We start from the raw sequence: 18935 nt of genomic DNA, 5'->3' as shown, positions 1-18935 counted from the left end.
TAGCAATTTTTCCGGTCCTGAACTTCTGGAGCAGTTTTGACCCTCTAAACGAAGGCTTTTTGAGGTCCACAATAGGTCCACAATTGGTAAGGGCCTACTACAAATATTGTAGTACTCAGAGAGATATTTCCAACAAGGTATCGTATGTGTCGAATGAAGATAATATGACCAAGTTACGACCTTGGGAAGTTGGCTGCCCAACCAACACCAACGGGACCCACAAACTCTTGGCGTTCCATCTCCTTAGGTTATGGTTTTGGTTGTTTAAAGTTTTCCCTTTTTGTTCAATAATAAATGGGCCCTCAAACCTCATTGTAACACAGTTCAGAGACATGTATCCGCCACATCTCTTCTTAGAGATAAGCTACCATTGCCTGAGCTAGTTTATTTCCATTCTGTTTGTAAGAATATTTCAATATTTGATGTTAATGAAATGAAGTGTTATTTATGCTGGATCTCTATATTTATGGTTATATTTGTGATTTCTTGCATTCATGTTTAAGTTTAGATCAGTGGTATCAGAGTGGTCTTCTCTTTCTATATTTTTCTTTGCATGTCCCCAACAAGGTCAGGATATAATGAGTTAGGGTTGGAACTGGTCAAACCTTTGCAAGACTAGCCTCGCAAATCCTGACGGCCTCCCATGGTGGAAGAGAAGAAAGACAAGGGGGCAGGAGATCCTTTCAAAATCTTGCTCAAAGAAGCCCTTGAGCGATAGAGGAACTCGATGATGGACAACTTTGCCCATATCCTTCAACAACTACCCAAAGGCGACACATCTTATTCCATCAGCCACTCTAGAAGGACCACACCCTTTAAGGTACACGTTAACTTTGGCATCCCCATATTTGAAAGTTAGATAGATGCAGATGCCGTAGATAAATGGTTAAATGTGTTAGAAGGATATTTTCTAATCATGATTTTTCCAACTGGGAAAATATTACTTTTCCACTTCTCAAAGTCACCCCCCATGTCAAGGAATGGTCGGAAAGCTATTGTGAGAAGAAGGAAGAAAGTACACCCTCACTATTTTCAACTGCACCCACTTGGAATTCATTTAGGGATGCCATTAAGGAGAAGTATTACCTTGTCAAGAGCTATGAGGATAAATAGATAAAATGGACGAAGATGTGCCAAAGTTTACCAATGTTTTTCATACCCTTCGCATGAAGTTGGCCATCAAGCATTCTGAGCAACATTTATTACTCAAGTACCGTGACTATCTACAGAGATACATCCAAGAAAAGATGAAGTTCCCGGACATATCTTCACTTGATAGGGCATACCGATACATTGCCAAGATTGAGAAGAAGTTTAAACAGAACAAGTGATACTTTGGATCTACGAATCAGAAGCAAGGGAAAGGCGCCCCAAAACTACATAGAAAAAGGATAAAGCCAAGGCAGGGTGACCTAGTACAACCTGCTAAAGCCACAAGCAAAGAATAACACCTCGAAGACAAAGAAGGACATGGGAAAATGGTGTGAGTTCCATAAGAGCTCCACCCACAACATAAGTGAGTGTCCGACTAAGCAGTCACTGGTGGCCATGCTAAAGGCTTCTGAATTAGATGCATGTTCGAACTCTGAGTCAGAACCCGACAAGGGGAATGACAAAGGGAAGCAGATCATTGACACTAATCCTAATGTCATCGTGGCCATCACGAAGATCTAGAAGAGTAAGCTTGAATATCTAGAGGAGGGGGAACACCTCTTCCACTCACAGATGTGGGTGAAGGGTTCTCTGCTGCAGTTCATTATCAACAATGGGAGCCAAAAGAACCTCATTTTAGCAGAGGTCATGAAGCGGTTGGGTCTACCTACTACAAGACATCCAAAACTATACACCATTGGGTGGATTCACTAAGGATGAGATCTCTATGTTAGCCAATAGTGTCGCCTTCCCTACAACATCAAGCTCTTCACAAAGGAGGTACTATCTGATGTTGCTCATCTTGAAGTTTGTAATGTATTTTTAGGAAAACCATACTTGTGGAAGTGACATGTTGTATATGAGTCTAGACCTCTCTATATGATTATTACTTTGGGAAATAAGTTTTTATAGGATATCAGAGGTAGTTCCGCCTACCACCATCTATTTGATCTCTGAAATGTAGTGCTATAAGATCATTTCACAGACTAGGAAAATTGTTTTCCTTATGATTCGCCCTCAGGATAAGAAGAAGATTGTGGCCACGACTTCCAAATAAGTCTCCTCCGCACAACAAAAACAAATGGAAAATGTCGTGGAGGAATACAGGGACATTTTCGCCTCACCTACAAGGATACCCCTACACTGTCAGGTCAATGACTCCATCGATCTAACCCTGCTCGCCCTGCTACCTATTGGACTAGTCTATTATCTATTGATGCTCTGTTCTATAGAACGATGAGATCATGAGGTAGATTCAAGGTTTTTTGTACAAACGAAACATCATACCAAGCTCATCAACCTGTGGGAACCCAATTGTATTGGTACAGAAGAAGGATAGGACCTGGAGACTCTGTATTGAATATTGGGCATTGAACAAGATCACTTTTTGGAATAGGTACACAATCCCACAGATTGATGACCTTATGGAATAGCTCAAGGGGGCCAAATATTTTAGCAAGAATGACTTGAATTCTGGTTATCACCATGTGCATATCAAACCCTCTAATGTATGGAAGACTACCTTCAAATCCAAGGAGGGCCTTTTCGAATGGTTGGTCATGCCTTTCTGGTTGACAAATGCCCCCACAACCTTCATGAGCTTGATGGATGACATCTTGAGACCCTTCACCAATGAGTTTGTGGTGGTGCATTTAGATGACATCTTGATCTTCAACTAGAGTTGGGAAGAGAACCTCAACCATATTCGACACGTCCTCCAAACCCTGCAAAAACACAAGCTATGTGCTAATCTAGAGAAATGTGCATTTTGCATGACACAGGTTCAATATTTTAGGTACATCATTAATGAGAAGGGTATGCATGTGGACCTTGTTAGTGTCGGTATCTTCATCCCTCCGTTAGAGATCAAATCCTCCTGTTGCACTGCATATTAGGTGTCCCTCCCAGTCAGTTGCATTCCATTAGGCGCATGGATCATCTGACGGTAGTGGCTTCTCTTACAGTTTCCCTCATGTCATTTACCTGCTGGCTCATGTTTACTCATCAATATTATGTATTGTCACTTTTTGTTTTTTAAAGTTTGCAAAAGTATTTTCTAGGGTTTCATTGTCATTAGGTTTAGGGTTTCGTTAGGGTTTCATTAGAAAGGGTTTCAAAATGTCTAATAATAGTTAGCAGGCACATGAGGAGGTTCTAGTATCAATAAATTTCATAATCAAGTGCTCAGAGAAAAACAGAGTATTTCAGATTTTATTGTATAAATTCATGTAATTTTATTTCCTTCATATGTAAATCACTCCACCTGCAACCCTGGTCACTTTCCCTAGCCTTAGTAGCTCCAATCCCCTGCAAAGAAAACAAAGCACAAGTCATTCAGTTCATCACAAGCTCAAATAAAGTGAAAAATTTGAAAAATAGATTTGAAAAATAAAGTCATATTCCAAACATTGTAAAAGTGGGTTTTTATGCATAAAAAATTAAAATCTCTTTGTATATAAATGATTTCTTCAATTTGAAAAGCCCATTTGCATTCAAAGAACCAAAAGTGAGCAAAGCAAGGCTGTGTTTGAGTCAAGGGAGAACATTGGTGAGAAAACTGCCCGAATTTAGAGGCACGACGCACTGGGCAAGTGGCGCAGCGCACACAGTAGGTGCGGCCCATAGGGCCTCGATTCTCAGTGGAAATTTGAACTGGCGCAACACATACATTGTGCACGGCACGATGGGTTTGAGACGCGGTGCATAGAGCTGCCAAGCCCAGTTTCTTTAACAACTCCCTCAAAACGCCAAAATCGCCGAAATCCTCCACTGAACAAGTAAGTGCAGCTCTCCTCTTGGCTAGCGAAAGAGTTTGTTACAAAGTTTATGGTGGATTTTGTAAACAAAAATCAAACCCTACCTCTTTGCATCTCTCAAAGAAAACAGTGCCTATTGTTTGCGTTGATTATTTGGCTACCAAGTCCATTTTCCCATTCCCTCACCTTTCCACTTCCTCACTCATTTTCCCAGTTTATTCCCCTATTCTCTAACTCCAATATTCCCCAAAAAAAATCATAAATCCATATCCCCCATTCCCATTTTCCCAAACCCTTACTACAAATCCCCAAACCCTAGTGCTATGCCCAAAACTCCCAAATCATTTCCTAATCCTCTGTTTCCCTAACTAAACCCTGTCCTAATAGTCCCAAAATCCTCATTGTTTCCTCCCTCCACAGTCCCTCACATATTTTTCCCTTGGTGGTAGAAAATCAAGAAACACCATAAATTTCCTATTCCTCATCAAGACAACTCACCCACTAGCAGAGATGGAGTCTGATCCCTCATATGATCATGAAGAGGAGACACACAGTGACTCACCTACAGAGGTACAGGCACCCAAGAGGCCTCATAGAGGTGGCAAACATATTTGAGAAGAACCTACCACTCTTGCTGAGTTACAAGCTTGCCCTCTCGCCATCACTTGTTTCCAATGCCAGTCCTGCTATGAATTTTGTGAGATGGTTGCTAGAATCCAGTTTCATCATGAGTTGGCCCATTTGTTTGTGCTTCATTTACATGATGGTCAAGCCACTCTAGCTGGTGTCACATTCACCTTAACACCAGAATCTATTTCACTAGCAATCAGTATTCCTAACATTGGGGAACAATGGAACAAGAGGCAGCAAATCGACAGGCAGCATTATGAGCCATACATCAAGCCCAATTATTTGAGACAACTCAACAGATTTTTTCCTTTTCAGTACCTTAAAGATTCTTATGCTCCTTTGATGAAACTGATAATGAAGTATTTTAGCTGTGAGGGCCAGTTTTCCCGCTTATATGCCTACCATATCAGGCTGCTAATGAATTTTACGAGGGTGAGGATGATGAACCTCCCCTACTTCATGTGCCGAAATATTGAGAAGATGACAACCCTAGTATAGCACAAGACTCCTCAACATCAGTTCAACAGTTTTTACCATTTTGCTCTCATTAAGATTGTGGTCATCCATCAGATTGGCTTGCAGGGAATCACTTGGGAGGACCTCATTTCTCGTGAGTTTTTCACAGCTCCTTAGGGACCTACCGAGGTTTTTCATGAGACGGGTGAACCTTCATATCACCATGAGGATCATGAGACACAGACCGCTAGTATGCCGGTGTTTATCACTTATTAGAAGGGCACTAAACGGTTGTTCGCAGCAGCGAAGCGAGTATTATCTCCACCCGGGGTGGAAGGGGTCTCACTTCCGTCATCAGCACAGTAGGTTTAGGACAAGGGAAAGAGGCCATTACATTATGAGGGGCCTTCAGGTAAGCAAGAGACTGATTTCATTCTCATTGAGAGTGATGATACTGATTTGAGCCCACAAAGCTCAAAGCTCAAGGAAGTCATCCAAGAGCAACAGGCGGACATCAATGCTCTGTCCCTCAACTTGGATAAAGTTGAGTGGATAATAAAGTACCTAGAGCAAATAAACAAGCAGGTTGAGGATCAACAAGCGATTATGGAGTTGCAAAACATACAAGCAAACCGTCAAACTACCAAAAGAAGGAAGGTGAAGCTCACATCACTCGAGCAAGAAATCAGTGTCGATCGAGAATCATGGCTTGAAAGAGCTAATATTCACTTGGAGAGGAGGTTGGAGAAAGCCAGCAATGAGAAGAATATGTTGAGAAACATGGAATATCATTATTTGTCAAGGAATATGGTGTGCCAAGCTAAAATTAGGAGCTTGAAGGCAAAATTGAAGAAGAGATCGAGGAGGCAAAAAGCGCATGATAAACTTTAGATATTGGCTGAGGCTTCCTTAGCCCAACACGATGATTGATGGATAAGACTCAGCCCAAATTCCAAAAAATTTGGGACACTTTTTCCATTTTTTCATTTTTGGGTTAAAACACAGAATTTTCTGCACTATGCGTCGTGCCACTTGGCACTCGCTTTTGATGGGAGCCTCCAAATGACAAAAACTCAGCATTTTTGGATTTTTCATGGAAAAATATGATTTCCTACCAATGGCCAAGAAATTTTGACAGGTTTTGAGCCCTCAAAAAGGTCAAAAACACTCAAAATTTGGCGAGGCACATTGGGTAAATTTGGCGCAGTTCGACCAAGAATGCTTTGTTTTTCACCTAGCTTTTGCCAGTTTGACTTTTTCACCTTATTAATGTCAAATTTGTGATGTAATTTAATGTACATTGATGGATCATGATGTAAATATGTCAAATTTTCACTTATGAAGGTAGATTCATCTGTTAAAAAGTTGTTTGAATTGAATGAATCAATTCCCTTGTTTCTAGAGGCATGTTGTTCCACTGCCTAATTTTTAGTTCTAAATTTAGAATTAGTTGGAACAGCTCCTAAACATTTGAGCTTGACCCCTAGAGGCTAGGATGAGCTATGGTTTTTCTATATTATGTGGTTTTCCAATCATTAGCATGGTTGGACTCTCGAGAAAGTAAGGAGCTTCATTGTACACTCATATCAGCATTTTGGCTAAGGAATTGAGACCAGGGTTTGTAGCACTCTTTGGGATCCCTGTGGTATTTTGTTTTGGTACAATACTTTTTTATAATTGTGAATTTACTTATGTGTTATGTATGACATTATCTATCTTGTTTCTTCCTAACTAAATCAAACAAGAGTGAAAGTAGAATCCATTGAAATTGCAGTGCTCTACTTGAGGTTTGCTTTAGTTTCTTGATGTTTTCAGCTGTTTGGAGAGGATCCATGGCTTCTCTTGCCCTCTTCAACTCCTCACCTATCTAATCCCTCCACCTCATTTGATTTGAAGTGCCAAAATCAGTTGCCTACCTTGCCCCATTGAGATCTCTGCAAGACTGAGCCTCATTCCCCGCACCCAAAAATTGCTTTTCCATTTGAGCCAACAAAATAATAATTTTTTCAATCAAAATATTTTGCACACATAGCTAGCCTAAGATCAGTAGTTATATCAGTCATCTCAAGCCTTTAGTGATCATATTTTGCTGAGATTGACCCAGAGAGATCCCTCTCCCGACCTGGTAGGGCTAGTTACCAGGTTAAGCATGGTTTGATGTTGTCCTAGATGCTACCTTTCTCAGCTTGAGGTAGATTTAGGCTCTAACAGACCCAACCAAGATAAAAGTCATTCAGGATTGGCCAGCCCCAACCACTCTAATAGAGCTCCGCAACTTTTTGGGCCTTGTTAATTTCTACCGGAAGTTCATGTTGGGGTTCTCTCATATCACTTGGCCTTTAAGTCAAATCACCAAGGGTGGAGTGAAAGGAAAGTTCTTTTGGTTCAAAAATGAATAGAATGTGTTTGTTGATTTGAAGCAGTGCCTCTTCTCTGCACCAGTTCTCACATTACCAGACCTGTAACAACCATTTGAGATTAAGACTGTCAGACCATGCAGTAACTCCATAAGGTAAAAAATGATTCACATTCTATTCCAACAGGTAAGTCTTCATTATATACATGAGGGAGAGACTGTTCAGTTCATCTCCCGATGACTGTTCATATTTCTTATTTATCTATTTACATAAATTCACCCAATCACAAGGATTAGGTGTCAACATTCCCCCCCTTAATCTGAAGGGATGTTGGTGAGTCCAAGCATCATTCTGAATCGTTCAATCTTTTCTCTTCCAAGCGCTTTGGTGAAGATGTTTGCAATTTTCTCATTTGTGGAACAATGATGGAGATGGATTGTTTTGGCCTCAACATGATGTCAAATCAGATGATATTTAGTATTGATGTGCTTCGTTTGATCATGGAACTTTGGGTTCTTGGCAAAGTTTATTGCAGAGGTATTGTCAATCATGAATGGAGTTGATTTTACTTGTTTTACCTGCAAATCTTCAAGAATTTTCCTGAGCCACACAATTTATTTTGTTGCTTCAGTTGTTGCCATGTATTCTGCTTCTGTTGTTGAATTTGCTGGAACTAATTGTTTGCGTGATCTCCAGGAGATAGCTCTTGATCCAAGGGCCATAGCATATCCTGAAGTTGATACCCCAGTTTCTTTGTCTCCATCGAAGTCTGAATCAAAGTATCCAATCAAGCTAAAGTCGTCCACCTGTGTATACTTGATTCCAAAGTCTTGAGTTCCCTTCAAGTACCTTAGAACTCTTTTTGCAGCAGACCAACGTCCCTCACAAGGCTTTTGCATAAACCTGGAGAGGGTTCCAACAACAAACAAAATGTCTGGTCTGGTAGTAGTGAGGTAGTTGAGACTTCCTACAAGCTATCTATACTTTGTTGCATCCTCAAATTATTTTCCTTCAATAGATATGAGATTTAAGTTTTGTTCCATTGGATTAGTAAGAGGATTGCACTCTGTCATGCCAAATCTGTTCAAAAAATCTCCAATTTATTTCTTTTGAGAAAGAAATATTGACTTCGGATGTTGGGTTACTTCAATTCCAAGATAGTAATGAACGTAGCGCAAATCAGTCATTTCAAAACTTTTCCCCAATTCCTTCTTTATGGATGCAATGTAGCTTTCATCTTTTCCTGTCATCAAAAGATCATCTACATATAGCACAAGATATACAACTGCTTTGCCAACTTTCTTGACAAATAAAGTTGCATCATCAAGATCATAATGTTTGAAATTGAGTTTCAAAAGATGCTCAGTTAGTTTTTCATACCAGGCTCGCGGTGCTTGTTTGAGGCCATACAAGGACTTCACCAGTTTGCATACTTTATGTTCATGTCCTTTCACAGCAAATCCTTCTGGCTAGGACATAAAAACATTCTCTTTTAGATCTCCATTTAAGAAAGCAGTTTTTACATCCATTTGGTGGACTTTCCAACCTTTCTAAGCTACTAGTGCAAAGAGTGTCTGGATGGTAGCCCATTTTGCTGTGGGGGAAAAAGTCTCCTCATAATCGACCCCTTCCTTTTGTGCAAAACCTTTTGCCACAAGCCTAGCTTTGTGCTTGTCAAGTGAGCCATCAGCTTTATACTTGTTCTTGTAGACCCACTTGCAACCAATTGGTTTGGTTCCTAATGGGGGATCAACCAGCTTCCAAGTGTCGTTATTTATGAGGGCATCATACTCCTTTTGCATTGCTTCTTTCCATTCATCATGAGTAGCAACTTCTTTGAAGGAAGTTGGTTCAAAATCTGTAGACAAGTTCAATTCACAATCATAAGAAACATCCATATCAACAGGTGAATTAGAGTCATTCACATCACCTCCATTTTTCCAGTTTGAATTTCTAGTTCCTGTCTTTCCAACTTCATCAGGATGAACACTTTCAAGTGTCTTTGTCAGCCACTTTGGGGGACCTTTCTTAGATGGTCCAGGCTGCTTCATTGATTGAGTTGGGACTGAATCAAGATTGAGTCTCCCAATTCTATCAATCACATCACTTGAAGCATCATCCATTGTTGGAGTTTCATGCGGGGGAGAGTGTTCTTCAGAAAAAGATTCCACATGTTGATCTAGTATAGGAATCCCCCCTTCAAGATGTGGAATCTGATTATCAAATTCTTGAAATGATTTTGCTTTTGCAGATCTATCCAAGCGATCAAGTTGCTGCTCAACAACACTGTCAGTTTTGGATGATTCAAGAAAAATTACATCTCTAGATACAACAAACTTCTTATTTACTTCATCATAGAGGCGATATGCTTTGGAGGTGTTTGAATACCCCAGAAAGATACACTTACGACTTCTAGCACCAATTTTGTTTCTATGTACCTTTGGTATCGAGGTATAATAGGTGGAACCAAAGACCCTGAGATGCTTTACCAAAGGAACATATCCATACCACATCTCATAAGGGGTCTTGTTTCTTATAGCATTAGAAGGACATATATTCTTTATATATGCAGCACATACAACAGCATCAACCCAAAACATTATCTTTACATTCTTGAAGAAGAGCATGGATCGTACCATATTTAAGATTGTCCTATTCATCCTTTCAGCTACACCATTCTGTTGGGGATTATAAGGCACAATTGTTTGATGTTTGATCCCATGTTGGCGAAGATAGTTTTCAAATTCATTTGATGTGTATTCTTTTCCATTATCAGTGCGAATAGACCCAATATGAGATTGTGCATCATTTTCAATCCATTTATGAAAATTATTGAATGTTTGAAAAGCATCAGATTTGTTCTTCAATAAATAAACCCAACACATTCTGGTGTAGTCATCAATAAATGTCATGATATATTTATTTCCAATTGCAGAAGGAACAGGCATTGGACCACATAAATCTGAATGAATGAGTTCAAGTTTTCTATGTGCTCTTGAATGTGAATCATGAAAAGATTGTTTGCTATGCTTTCCTAGAATGCAAGCATCACATTGCTTAAGTTTCCTAGGAATTGTAGGCAAACCAGCAACACCATTTTTCTTCAACAAGCGGAGACTGTCATAGTTTAAATGTCCAAATCTAGCATGCCATAATAAACTTGATGAAAGAGTACCTTCTTCATGATGAGAATTCTATGAGAAATGTTGTGCACAAGCAGAGGTTCCTTGCAGCTTGAGAAGCCTTTCTTGTTCTATTCCCCTCATGACAGGTGAGTGGTCAGATGCTTTTGTCACCTCAATCTTGCCATCAAACATATGAATGGAGTGACCTTGTTGGCGGATGTGAACCAAGGACAACAAGTTTCTCTTCAGCTATGGGAGATATAGAACATGGTGGAGAAGAAAGTCTGGAAGACCAGGCAATTTATGCCTGATTGTGCCAAGCCCTGATGGCTTGATTTTTGATTGGTCTGCAAAGTATACTGCTCCATCAAAATTGTCAGTCAAATCTTCAAAATTTTTTTTCTATGAGTCATGTGGCAGGTTTCTCCTGAATCAAGCAACCAATCATTTTTCCAAGAAGCAAGTGAAGCATTAAATAAATCTTCATTTACTCCAATGTTACATTGTGCCACAACATAGTGAGTGGATTTAGGTGCTTTACCTTTGTTTGTATCATCAGTTTTACGTTTCTATTGGTTTCTTTTCTGCTCAATTTTTTCCCATGGTAGCTTGCATGTAGAGGCATCATGTGATCCATTTCTTTTGCAGCATATGCAGTGAAAATTTGACTTTTCTCCTTAAGAGTGTCTGCCCCCCCTGCCTCTGAAATATCTTCCTCTTCCTCTTCGACCACCTCTTCCTCTTGAAGAATCTTGAGCAGGATTCTTTTCTTTATGATCAAGGCACACAGCCTCTTCAAATGATTCAGGGGTTGTCTTCTTTCCAAAAGCTTTCTCTCTTTCAACAAACGTTTTCACAAGAGAGTCAAAGGTTATATCTTTGAGATTTCCATTTACTTGCAATGACTCAAGATAATTGGAGTAAGTAGGATAAAGTGCCTTGAGAAAAGTGATAAGAGGAATATCCAATTCAACCTTAGTGGATTTTATATCATGCATTATAGACTTTACTTCAGATGCAAGAGCAAGAGGATCATTATTTTGTAGTTCAAGAGTTTAATCATGAGTTGAACAACTTCAAGTGCAGAATGTGAGTCATAGAGTTCTTTAAGCTTTTGTAAGGCTTCAAACACAGTTGAATATGATGAAATATGGCGACTCACCTCTTCATTTATAGATGTTGCGATTAATGGATAAGCCTTGCTGTCCTTGTTTTCCCAAATGACAAGCTCTTTGTCTGAGGTAGGCTGTACTGGTTCATTGTCTCCATCTCTGACACACACTCCTTTCCACAACTCATTGAAAATGAGGGTGTGTTTTATCATCCAGGACCATTCAGGATAGTTCTCCTTGCTAGTGAGAACTATTCCCACCATGGATATGATTGAATGCATTCTGTACAAAAAAAACTTCTACTGCAAAATTTTACTCTTAATGGGAAAGAAAAATATAGTGTCAATACACAAAACTCTGTAAATATACAAAACTACACAGTGTATTCAACTGGACAGCACTCCAACAAAGGTACATTTACATCTTCTCAATCACCAGGGGATGGTGAGCATCGGTTGTAAGGCACAGTTGGCATTCTCGGCCGGTGCACTCACATGAAAATGAGAAAACGAGTCTATATTCCTGATAAGAGATCCTGAGCTTTGATACCTCCTTGGAAAATTGAATAGATGAGGCCCACAAAATGTAACTAATTATGAAAACCAATCGCACAAATGAACGAACATCGAAGCATGTGTTTATAGTGAAACTCTAATAGAAAAAGGCATTATCAAAATTTTCACTTCAAGTGTTTCATGGTGCCTCCACGCATCAGCTCGGAACCCCGGAGCTAAGGAAGTGAAATAGTGTGCTGTCAAAGATGAGGTTGTGGGTTTACCCGCATGGCGTAGTGGTAACATGACTTGGGTATCCCTCTTCCGCCCCTCAGACAAGAACCAATAGGCAATCGTAATGTGAAAAACCTCAAAGCATCATTCACACAATAGCATTCTATCAGCCAGCATTAAAAAATACCGGAGCATTTATTCGAAAGTGCAAAGATTACCAAAAAACAACCCTTTCCGGGCCAATCAACTGCGTATATGGAGCAGTGCTTTGTATCACCGTTCAACTTCTTCCAACATTCAACTCTATCAGCGTCCAGTGTTCAACTCTTCAGCATCCAGTTCAACTCTTCCAACGTTCAACTCTTCAGCGTCCAACGTTCAACTCAGGAAATCGAGGTGATTGCCAAATTAGAAAATCTATTGTGCGAATTTTTTTTTTAAAGTTGAATTTTTTGCAGCCTTATCCTCACATTTGGCTGCTCTGTTTAGACATAAATATGAGAAATAACATAAACATTGGCATACACATTGTCAGGCTACTTGTCTTCTCAAAATCGAGTGCAAAATGCCACAACAAGGCAAATAGAGAGTATTTTGTCGGTAATGGAGGGCACGCGGGGTTTGAACGTATCAGACATAGCGAGTAATCAGAATCGCATGGAAAAATGGAATTCCATAATGATGATGCTACTCAGCATTCAGGCCAATAAAAAATTAGGCCACTGGCACCAATGTTTATGAAGCAGCGCTTTGTATGAAATGTTTATGGACAGTCCAGAGAGCGAGAGCACAGGTAATGCAACGTTTAGACCTGGCAGTGACTGTGGAGGAGGCAAGTCTGAATATATGGAATATGGCAGACAGAGGGCGCAGGCAGTGTCAGGAGTAGCTAATTATATGGAGGAGCAGTGCAGCTATATGGAGAGTAGACTAGGGAGTTACAAGGGACATAAGAGCTAAAAAAGGAGCTGGCTCTAATACCATGTCAGGCAAGGCAGTAACTCCATAAGGCAAAAAATGATTCATGTTCTATTCCATCGGGTAGGTCTTCATTATATACATGAGGGCGAGAATATTTAGTTCATCTCCTGATGACTGTTCATATTTCTTATTTATCTATTCACATAAATTCACCCAATCACAAGGATTAGGTGTCAACAGAGACAGATGCCTCCGACTATGCTATTGGTGTAATTCTTACTCAGAAGGGGAATTTTTTGGCTTACCGCAGTGATACACTTTCAAACAAAGCTGATAATTATCACACCTACGACATAGAAATCTATTCCATTATGCGGGCCTGCCCTCAATGGAAGGATTACATTATGGGGAAGGAAACTCTCCTCCACACAGACCACCGACCCCTATAGTTCATACAAACACAAGGGAAGTTCCACAACGATCTCCATGATAAATGATCCACATACTTGAAACAATTACATCTTAACATTAAGTACAAGAAGGGAAACAACAATAATGTTGCAGACTAACTTAGTTGACCACTAGTCATGGCGCTGATCACTGTGCCCGACTCCTGTGGGCATGAGACTTCAGGGTGGCCGCATCTTTACAAGAGTGATCTAGAATTCGGTAGCACATACCAGACACTTCTAAAAGGTAAGAAAGTTCCAAATTTTTACCTCCAGGATGCAATGTTATTCCACTTGGGACACATATATGTTCCTTTAAGTGAGCATGCCAAGATAATTTCAGAGGTGCACTATAGTTGGTTTGCTGGAAATTTTGGAGTAGAGAAAATAGTGGTAGTATTGCAGAAGTATTTTTATTAGCTGAAACTTCATCAGGTTGTTGGGAGATACATTAAATCCTGCATTGCCTACGCCATTTCCAAACCAACCATCAAGGAGCAAGTCTTATATACTCCTATTCCTACTCCTAGTCGACCTTGGGAATCCATATCCATGGATTACATGTTAGGCCTTCCTTCTACTAAGCACGACAATGATTGCATTTTCATGTTCGTCGACATATTATCTAAGATGGCCATTATGGCAACCCACAAGAAGAGTATCACAATAGAGGCCACTGCTAAGATCTTCTTTTAGAGAGTATGGGTAGACTTCTAGATCCCACATTCCATTTTCTTAGATTAGGATAGTGGATTCCTAATTTCATTTTGGTCAAGCCTCTAGTCGATGTTGGATACCAAACTTACTAATTCCACAACTTTCCACTCCCAAAATGATGGCCAAACAAAGTTTGTCAATACGATGATCATACACATTCTACGCATGTACAACTCAAAGCATCCACACACATCATATCACAACCTCCCCTATGTCTAGTATAACTACAACAAAGCGCTCCACACCTCAACGGGCCATAGCCTCTTTTAGGTGGGGCTGGGATTTCAACCATTATGTCGCATTAATGTGGCCATACCATTTGTAGCTACTTAGGAAGAATAGGCTCACCTCTAGTTCGAAGTCGACAGGGATAAAAACTTCATTGAGCGCATTCACCACATTCGCTAGCAGGTCCATGATATATTGGATAAAACCAATGCTGAGTACAAGTAGTTCCATGATCAACATCAAGTGTCGAACAAGTTCCAGGTGGGCAACAAAGTTTGGCTACATTTCCAAAAGGAGTGCCTCGCTGGACCCCACTGCAAGCTTTTCCTGCTCCAATATGGACCATACACCATCACCAAGGTTATAGAGGAAATTTCCTTTGAGCTCATCATTCCACCATTCCTTGGTCTCCACCTAGTGTTCAATGTAGACCACCTTAGGCCATACTTTCTACCATTGTTGGACATTGCAAAACAAATCACACCAACAGAGCTAAACCCAGAATGCATGGAACAAGCCACAACTGATCAGATCATGGAAACATAAATAAATAACACTTGCCAATATAGGATCTAGCTATATCAAGTTGTCAATGTAGGCCAACTCCTTCACCAGGGCAAGTGGTTCACTAAGGACTAGGTTCATTTGAAATTTCCTCACTAGACGAATGCTCTGCACATAATGGGGACCATTTCCTCCTAAGGAGGGAGGACCAATCCAAGTGGATATTGATGGCCAACCACCTGTTCCACCTATAACTCTAGTCTGTTTAATCTGTTTTCTTCTTAATTGTAGCATTTACTATTTTTAGCAATTTTTTGGGTCCTGAACTTCTTGAGAAGTTTTGACCCCATAAACGACATTTTCTTTAGGCCTGTAGTAGGCCCATAGCCATAGGCAGGGGCCTCCCACAAATCCTGTAGTATCTGGAGATATGTTTCCAACAAGGTAGCTTACGTGCCAAACGTAGATAATATGACCAAGTTACGACCCTGGGAAGTTGACTGCCCAACTAACCCCAACGAGGCCCACAAACTGTTGGCATTCCATCTCCTGGGGTTATGGTTTGTTGGGAAAAATACTAAGAGGGGGGGGGGTGAATTAATATTTTAAACTTTCATAATAAAGATTTTCCTTTTCAAAATGTATACGCTATTTTACTGAAACCAACCAGCGTATGTCCGCACCTATAAAGAATGAAACTAGCATATAGATAATACACTTTGATAAACAACTGATTCATTATCTTAAATCAGAGTGTGATGCATTTAATAAGTAGTAAATAGATGCAGTAAGCACAAAATAAATCAACACACATAAGAAGCACACATGAACACCAAGATTTTTCAAGTGGAAACCCAATGTGGGAAAAAACCACCGTTGTTGTCGTCTCAGTCTTCAATCTTCTTATAATAAAAAAGTTTACAAGTTTTGTACTGGTGCAAAAATTTTCAAATATGCAGGCATCTACTTGTTGAAGGCTACATTCTTCATTTGTTTTCCAGCTTCTACTGGAAGGGAGCTTCAACCCCCTAGCTCTTGTACTGGTTGATACATTTACAAGTACATAGGTACCGACCTATAGAGGGCTACTACCTTCACTCTTCCTCCTGGACCATGTTTCATAAATTTTAAGATTAGATACTCCTGGTACACAACAACACAATATGTAGGCCACATTTCATCAAATTTTCATACTAGACTTATTAGTAACATTGAAGCTCAAAATCAATCATCAGTGCAATACAACCATTAAATATAATATATCAACAATCAGTCAATCAAATCAGATCACTGTCACCAGAACATAAAGCTGAACCCAAAATACTGCATCAATAACCAGAACCAACTATAGCCTCAAAAATCATATGTCAGAATGTATATGGTATTTCAATGAAGCCAACCTACATGTATACACCACTTTCTACAACCCAACCTGCGTATACCTTTAAAGATATTGAATCATCAAACTTCTAAACCAAAAAATGTACTAACTAGATACATTATGAAGATCTACTATCATATTACAGAGTTCTAAACAGATAGTGGCAAATATCACCCTTCTTACTCAATCAATCAATCAACCAGACTCAATCTCCTTATAAAATCCGTTTTACTTTCATATCTAGTGAAGACATCATTAACAAACAACAGTGAAACAACAACATTGATCAGATAGATCCGTCATCTCTGAAAAACAAGATTTTCTTCCACATATGCTACTTGAAAGTGTCAAACCAGCGTGTATACATGCATTCACCAAGGCTAACCTGCGTATAGATCTACAAATAATAAAATATAACTTCGCAACTATTCTAGACTTTCGATATACCCAGAAAATAGAATATAAAGGATAAAACATGAATTAGCAATCAGATCTAGACTATCCATTATCAGATCATACAATGATAAGTCATTTTAAGTCTGATGATCCTGATACAACATTGTATCCAAGGGTGCACAAGATATTTCATATCATATCCATAGTCCTTACAACCCAAAATATACTTCATATAGAAGTATTCATGAAAATCCTTTTGACTTGCACTCCTAGCCCTTTGATATACTTAGATCCTTTTTCAATACCTCGGAACAAAACAACACTTAGAACCTGTGGTATTCTTAGATGGGATCTAGTAACAATTATTCCACTCAATATTGTGTGCTAATACCATGGTATGGACCCTTGGTATTCTTTAACCTTAATTTTCCATCCCATACATGCTTTTCCTCTTGTGAAAGTGCGTGCATACATATATGCTTCTTTCGTTCTGTGAACCTTCTTGTATATGCTACTTGGACTAGGTGAACCAACGTATACAACTTAAAACATTATTTTTCTTCAATTGCTTGATTTTGATCTGTAATCCTTTGTTCCATCATCCTGCTCTTCTGTGCCATTACTCTGTTACCTTTGAATTGACCTGTTACAATGTGAGTTTCCCTATCAATTCTGAACTGACCTTTGTGTGGGTTGCCATCAAGGACAACATATGTACCATAATGCCAATAATCTCCCCCTTTGGACTTGGTGGTAACCATGTTGGTGTTGATCACTTCAAGCTGTAGAATCAGTTAGATATATCAAGCAACACCAAGATACTCTCCCCATTTGACATCGATGGCACTACAAGAAAAAAGGACATTGGTGAGGGGCAAAAAATGTCACCATAAGCTCATTGGTGATGGTCAAAAGAGCATTCGTCACCAAAAACTAAACATCACCAAATGTGGCGTCGCCAAAAGTATAGGTGTTGTAGTGACATACAAAGTCCATCACCAATAATGATTTATAATGATGGATAACGACCGTCACCATTTCATATGAGCAATGGTGATGGACCATAGCCTCTGTCACCAAAAACTGAACGTCACCAAAGGTGGCATTGCCAAAAGTGTAGGTGTTTTAGTGACATTTAGAGTTCGTCACCAATAATGATTTATAATGATGGATAGCAACTGTCACCATTGCATATGAGCAATGGTGACAAACCATAGCCTCGGTCACCAAAAACTAAATGTCACCAAAGGTGGCGTCACCAAAAGTATAGGTGTTATGGTTACATTCAAGGTCCATCATGAATATTGATTATAATGACGGATAGTGACTGTCAGCATTTCATGTGAACAATAATGATTTATTGTGATGGATCTTTAATGGCCGTCACTATTGGTGCATATATATGGTAACGTTCATTGACAATCACCAAAATCCGCATTGCTAGAAGTATAGGTGTTGTGGTGACATTCAATGTACATCACGAATAATGACTATAATAACGGACAATGACCATCACCATTTCATATCAACAACAATGATTTATGGTTACGGACCTTTGAGGGTCATCACTATTGATGCGTATATATGGTGGCATTCGTTGACCATCACCATTTCATATTTTTGGTGAGGGTCGAAAAATGTCGCCAAAGCTCATTGGTGATGGTCAAAAGAGCCTCTATCACCAAAAATCAATCATTTCCATTCCATATGGATGTTAGGGCACGATGGAATCGAACCACCAACCTCCTGCTTGTAAAGCAGGTGCTCTTCCATTGAGCTAGCACCCTTTAAAGAATTATATTTTTTAAAATTAGACCTTGAAACTTTATAAATTGTAAATTCTACAACTTTCAATAAATTAAAGTCTTAACAATATTTTGCTAAACAAGCAAAGCAACATCGAAGATGTAGTTCCCTACCTAATGGTTATTGAAGTTATGAAAATTGGGTGGAGGGAAAAATAGTTATGTATAAGAGAATCAATATGTTTAGTTGAATACTCAATTAGAAGTGAAACTTTGAA

The 18935-nt window shown here is 39.4% G+C and overlaps 1 non-coding gene across 1 annotated transcript; it reads right to left on the bottom strand.

Moving 5' to 3' along the window:
• Positions 1-18627: 18627 nt before the first annotated feature.
• TRNAV-UAC (transfer RNA valine (anticodon UAC)) lies at positions 18628-18699 on the bottom strand. Its single transcript has one exon. It is a non-coding gene; the product is annotated as a tRNA-Val (tRNA).
• Positions 18700-18935: the final 236 nt, after the last annotated feature.

Source organism: Pinus tabuliformis, chromosome 6, assembly GCF_031772625.1.
Source record: "Pinus tabuliformis cultivar Carrire ecotype Pingquan chromosome 6, CPIR1, whole genome shotgun sequence".
NCBI lineage: Eukaryota > Viridiplantae > Streptophyta > Pinopsida > Pinales > Pinaceae > Pinus > Pinus tabuliformis.
The sequence above is the reverse complement of the archived record's forward strand: the minus strand, read 5'-3'. Positions and strand labels throughout refer to the sequence as shown.